We start from the raw sequence: 6,000 nt of genomic DNA, 5'->3' as shown, positions 1-6,000 counted from the left end.
CCAACAATAAAAAAAAAAAAAAAAGAATAGTGGCAATAGTAGTGGAATTCGATATTTAGGAACAGACCATATTTAAAAGATACTAGGTCATTAAATATAAAAAAGATTATAGGGCGGCGCCTATGGCTCAGTCCGTAGGGTGCTGGCCCCATATACCGAGGGTGGCGGGTTCAAACCCGGCCCCGGCCAAACTGCAACGAAAAACTAGCCGGGCGTTGTGGCGGGCACCTGTAGTCCCAGCTACTTGGGAGGCTGAGGCAAGAGAATTGCTTAAAGCCCAGGAGTTGGAGGTTGCTGTGAGTTGTGTGAGGCCATGGCACTCTACCGAGGGCCATAAAGTGAGACTCTGTCTCTACAAAAAATAAAAATAAAAAAAAAAGATTATAAAATTAAAGCAACATCTTTCATTAAGGAAATGAGAGGAAGGAGGTATGTTTACTAGGATTCTGACTTAAGAATTCTAATAAATGAATAAATGGTCATTTGAGATAAAGAACATTGGATGAGGACCTGGTTTGGAAGCAAAGAGGGAGTTCCATTTTGGTTGTGTGGTACTTTATGGCACTTTTATCTTTATGGGCAATAAAGAAGTAACTAGACTGGTGGAAAATGTTTTTGAAGCATTTTCGTTAGACATCACTGCTGTATTGAAGGAAATATTTTGGGCCCCAGTGGAAGTGTTTATTAGGTAACTGTATATTTGGGTCAATCTCAGAAAAAAGGTTATGAACTTGGGCGGTGCATGTGGCTCAGTCGGTTAAGGTGCCGGCCCCATATACCGAGGGTGGTAGGTTCAAACCCAGACCCGGCCAAACTGCAACCAAAAAAAAAAAAAAAATAGCTGGGCGTTGTGGCAGGCGCCTGTAGTCCCAGCTACTCAGGAGGCTGAGGCAAGAGAATCGCTTAAGCCCAGGAGTTGGAGGTTGCTGTGAGCTGTGTGATGCCACGGCACTCTACCGAGGGCCATAAAGTGAGACTCTGTCTCTACAAAAAAAAAAAAAAAAGGTTATGAACTTAAAGTCAACATTTGGTGACCTAAGTTTTTTTTTTTTTTTTTTGGTTTTTTTTTTTTGGCCAGGGCTGGGTTTGAACCCGCCACCTCTGGCATATGGGACCGGCGCCCTACTCCTTGAGCCACAGGCGCCGCCAAGTTTTTATGGAAAGTAATCAAAACTGTGATAGAGATTACATGATGAAGAATACAGAATGAGAAGAAAGGCTGGGACCATGTCTTAAGAAACTGGGCTCCGTTGAGAAGAATGAGAAAACTAGAATGGGAGAAATGGGATAATTGAAATTGTAATTCTTGGCTTGGCTCCCATAGCTCAGGGCCACATATACCAGGGCTGGCGGGTTCTGGGCCTGGTAAAAACAACAATGACAACTACAACAAAAAAATAGCTGGGCATTGTGGTGGGCTGGGCATTGTGGCGGGTGCCTATAGTCCCAGCTACTTGGGAGGATGAAGCAAGAGAATCGCTTAAGCCCAAGAGTTTGAGGTTGCTGTGAGCTATGATGCCACCGTACTCTACCAAAGGTGACAAAAGTGAGACTCTGTCTCAAAGAAAAAAAAAAAGAGAATTATGTTTAAAACTTAATTTCTGGCTGGATGTTGTGGCAGGCGCTTGTGGTCCCAGCTACTTGGGAGGCTGAGGCAAGAGAATTGCTTAAGCCCAGGAGTTGGAGGTTGCTGTGAGCTGTCATGCAATTCAACAGCTTGAGGCTCTGTTTCAAAAAAAAACAACCAAAGGCTCAGTTGGTAGGGCGCCGGCCCCATATACCAAGGGTGGCGGGTTCAAACCCGGCCCCAGCCAAACTGCAACCAAAAAATAGCTGGGTGTTGTGGCGGGCGCCTGTAGTCCCAGCTACTCGGGAGGCTGAGGCAAGAGAATTGCTTAGGCCCAGGAGTTGGAGGTTGCTGTGAGCTGTGTGAGGCCACGGCACTCTGCTGAGGGCCATAAAGTGAGACTCTGTCTCTACAAAAAAAAAAAAAAAGAAAAAAAAAAAAACAACCAAAAAACAAACTTTATTTCTGCTACGTTTACTTCCACCCATCTACTTCTTAAATAGTATCTAAGTTTCCTAAGCTTAGTGCAATCCAAATCCACCATTACCCCATCTAGAAACCTATTCAATGTCATCACTTTATTTGCCCTTTCAGCACCTACACACAACTACAAAGTCCTATTCTACCTCAAATTGCCCTCAAAGCCAACAATTCTCCCACTGTTGAGTTTATAGTATCTTACCTTAAATAATAGTGTGAATTTCTAGTCTCATTGTCCAGCCTTGCAGGACAAGTCTCTTATTTATTTTTTATTGAGATAAAAGGGCTGGAGTACAGTGGGGGGGGTGCAGGGGGAATGGTAGTTCACTATATCCTCAAACTCCTGGGCTCAAGCAATGTTGCCTCACCTTCCTGAGAAGCTGAGACTTTAGGAATGTACCACCATGCCAGGTTTTTTATTTATTTTTATTTTATTTTTTGAGACACAGTCTCACTTTGCTGCCCTTGGTAGAGTGCCATATTGTCACAGCTCAGAGCAACTTCACACTCTTGGGTTTAAGGGATTCTTTTTTTTTTTATTATTTTTTTGTGTGTGTGTGTTTTTTTTTTTTTGGCGGGGCTGGGTTTGAACCCGTCACCTCTGGCATATGGGACCAGCACCCTACTCCTTGAGCCACAGGCACTGCCCAGGTTTTAAGGGATTCTTTTACCTCAGGCTCCCCAGTAGCTGGGACTATAGACGCCTGCCACAACACCTGACTATTTTTAGAGACAGGGTCTCGCTTTGGCTCAGGCTGATCTTGAACCTGTAAGCTCAGGCAATCCACTCCCTTGGCCTCCCAGGGTGCTAGGATCATGCCTGGTTTTTAAAATTTTTCTACTTTGTTTGGACTCCCAACGTGCTGAAATACCTTCTGGATAGCAACTTATGTCCCTGTTTCTCACAAATCTAATATCCAAAATATCCATCATGAAGCACAAGGCTTTGAAACTGAAAGCACAGTATCAGAGAAGGGCGGCGCCTGTGGCTCAGTGAGTAGGGCACCAGCCCCATATGCCAAGGGTGGTGGGTTCAAACCTGGCCCCGGTCAAACTTCAACAAAAAAATAGCCGGGCGTTTTGGCGGATGCCTGTGGTCCCAGCTACTTGGGAGGCTGAAGCAAGAGAATTGCCTAAACCCAGGAGCTGGAGGTTGCTGTGAGCTGTGATGCCATGGCATCCAAACAAGGGAATAAAGTGAGACTGACTCTACAGAAAAAAAGAAAAACATATACCAAGGGTGGTGGGTTTAAACCCGGACCCGGCCAAACTGCAACAAAAATAGCTGGGCATTGTGGCAGGTGCCTGAGTAGGGCGCCGGCCCCATATACCTAGGGTGGGGCGGCACCTTTGGCTCAGTGAGTAGGGCGCCAGCCCCATATACCAAGGGTGGCAGGTTCAAACTCAGCCCCGGCCAAACTCACTGAGCCACAGGCGCTGTCCAATAAACTTGGTTTCTTAGAGATAAATCATGCAACTTACAATTACTAATATACCTCCCACTAGACCTGCACTAATATGGCTACCACTAGTTATATGTGACCGCGCCAAACATGTATTCAATGTAAAATACACATTGGATTTCATTAAGTATGAAATTAAGAATGCAAAATGTCTGGCTATGCATGGTGGCTCATACTAGTAATCCTAGCACTCTGGGAGGCGAGGTGGGTGTATTACCCGAGGTCATGAGTTCGAGACTAGCCCAAGCAAGTGATACCCCCATCTCTACTAAAAAAAAAGAAAAACTGAGGCAAGGGGATCGCCTGAGTGCAAGACTTGGAGGTTGCTATGAGCTATGACCCCATGGCACTCTACCCACAGTGACAGCTTGAGACTGTCTCAAAAGTATTACCTATTCAAGTAGTTGATTATGTTTGCAGAAATAAAATTACACTTGACCTTTAAATATGGTGGGGGGCTTTGGGCACTAACTTTTTTTTTTTTTTGTAGAGACAGGGTCTCACTTTATGGCCCTTGGTAGAGTGCCATGGCCTCACACAGCTCACAGCAACCTCCAGCTCCTGGGCTTAAGCGATTCTCTTGCCTCAGCCTCCCGAGTAGCTGGGACTACATCACTAACTCTTATACAAAATTCGACTTGTAACTTTTGACTCCCCCAAATACTTTACTAATAGCTTACCATTAACATGATGATTAACATGTACTTTATGTTGTAATATTCTTACAGTAACCTAAGCTAGAGTATTAAAATCCTAAAAATATAGTTACTATTCATGAAGTGTTAAGTGGAAATCTTCACCCTCTAGTTAATCTTCACAAGGATGAGGATGGGGGTTGGTCTTGCTCTGAGGTGGCACAGACCAATGAGGTGGAAGGGGAGGTGGACTAAGGTTAACTTTTTTTTTTTGCAGTTTTTGGCTGAGCCTGGGTTTGAATCTGCCACTTCCTGCATATGGGGCAGGCGCCCTACACCGCCCTACTCCTTTGAGCCACAGGCGCCACCCAAGATGTTAACTTTTACTTAAAAAATTCCACAGGTGGGCGGCGCCTGTGGCTCAGTCGGTAAGGCATTGGCCCCATATACCGAGGGTGGCGGGTTCAAACCCGGCTCTGGCTGAACTGCAACCAAAAAATAGGTGGGCGTTGTGGCAGGCGCCTGTAGTCCCAGCTACTCTGGAGGCTGAGGCAAGAGAATCGCTGAAGCCCAGGAGTTGGAGGTTGCTGTGAGCTGTGTGAGGCCATGGCACTCTACCGAGGGCCATAAAGTGAGACTTTGTCTCTACCAAAAAAAAAAAAAAAAATTCCACAGGTAATGGGCCACACCTGTGGCTCAGTGGGTAGGGTGCCAGCCCCATATACAAGGGTGGTGGGTTCAAACCAGGCCCCGGCCAAACCGCAACAACAAAAAGTAGGTGGGCGTTGTGGAGGGTGCCTGAGTCCCAGCTACTTGGGAGGTTGAGGCAAGAGAACTGCCTAAGCCCAGAAGTTGGGAGGTTGCTGTGAGCTGTGTGACGCCATGGCACTCTACCAAGGGTGATAAAGTGAGACTGGCCTCTGCAAAAAAAAAAAAAAAAGTCCACAGGTAAGTGGACTCCAGCAGTTTGAGCATATGTTCAAGGGTCAACTACCATTTCACCTTTTAACTATTCACATTCAGCTACTAAAATCTTTAAAATCACTGAAAAAAAAATACATTTTATTTTAGTGGTCACTGCTTCTTTAGATGAGCAAAGGACAGGCCATGCCATTATGTATCCACACTGCCTTATATAAGGCCACAAATTTTTTTTTTGCAGTTTTTGGCCGGGGCTGGATTTGAATCCACCACGTCGGTCATATGGGGCCAGTGCCCTACCCCTTTGAGCCACAGGCGCCACCCAACTACAAATTTTTTTTTTTTTTTTGTAGAGACAGAGTCTCACTGTACTGCCCTCGGGTAGAGTGCCGTGGCATCACACGGCTCACAGCAACCTCTAACTCTTGGGCTTATGCGATTCTCTTGCCTCAGCCTCCCAAGCAGCTGGGACTACAGGCGCCCGCCACAACGCCCGGCTATTTTTTTTTTTTTGTTGCAGTTTGGCCGGGGCTGGGTTTGAACCTGCCACCCTCGGCATATGGGGCCGGCGCCCTACTCACTGAGCCACAGGCGCCGCCCAACTACAAATATTTTTAATGAAATTTGAAAGGTAGAGTTTAACTGAAACCACAAAATAAAAGACCCATGGTGTCATTTCTTCAGATCTTGGCTTTGCCATGTAAATACGGTGAAAAATCATTTCTCTATAGAATTACCGTGCTGGGCTCTGCTTGTAGTTCAGCAGCTAGGGCACCAGCGACATACACCAGAGCTGGCAGTTTCGAATGCAGCCTGGGCCTGCTAAACAACTACAACCAAAAAATAGCCAGGTGTTGTGGTGGGTGCCTGCTAGTTGGGAGGCTGAGGCAAGAGAATTTGCACTCTACCGAGGGCAACATAGTAAGATTCTTGT

The sequence above is a fragment of the Nycticebus coucang genome, chromosome 4 (assembly GCF_027406575.1).
Source record: "Nycticebus coucang isolate mNycCou1 chromosome 4, mNycCou1.pri, whole genome shotgun sequence".
NCBI classification, from domain to species: Eukaryota; Metazoa; Chordata; class Mammalia; order Primates; family Lorisidae; genus Nycticebus; species Nycticebus coucang.
This window is presented reverse-complemented; position numbering follows the sequence as displayed.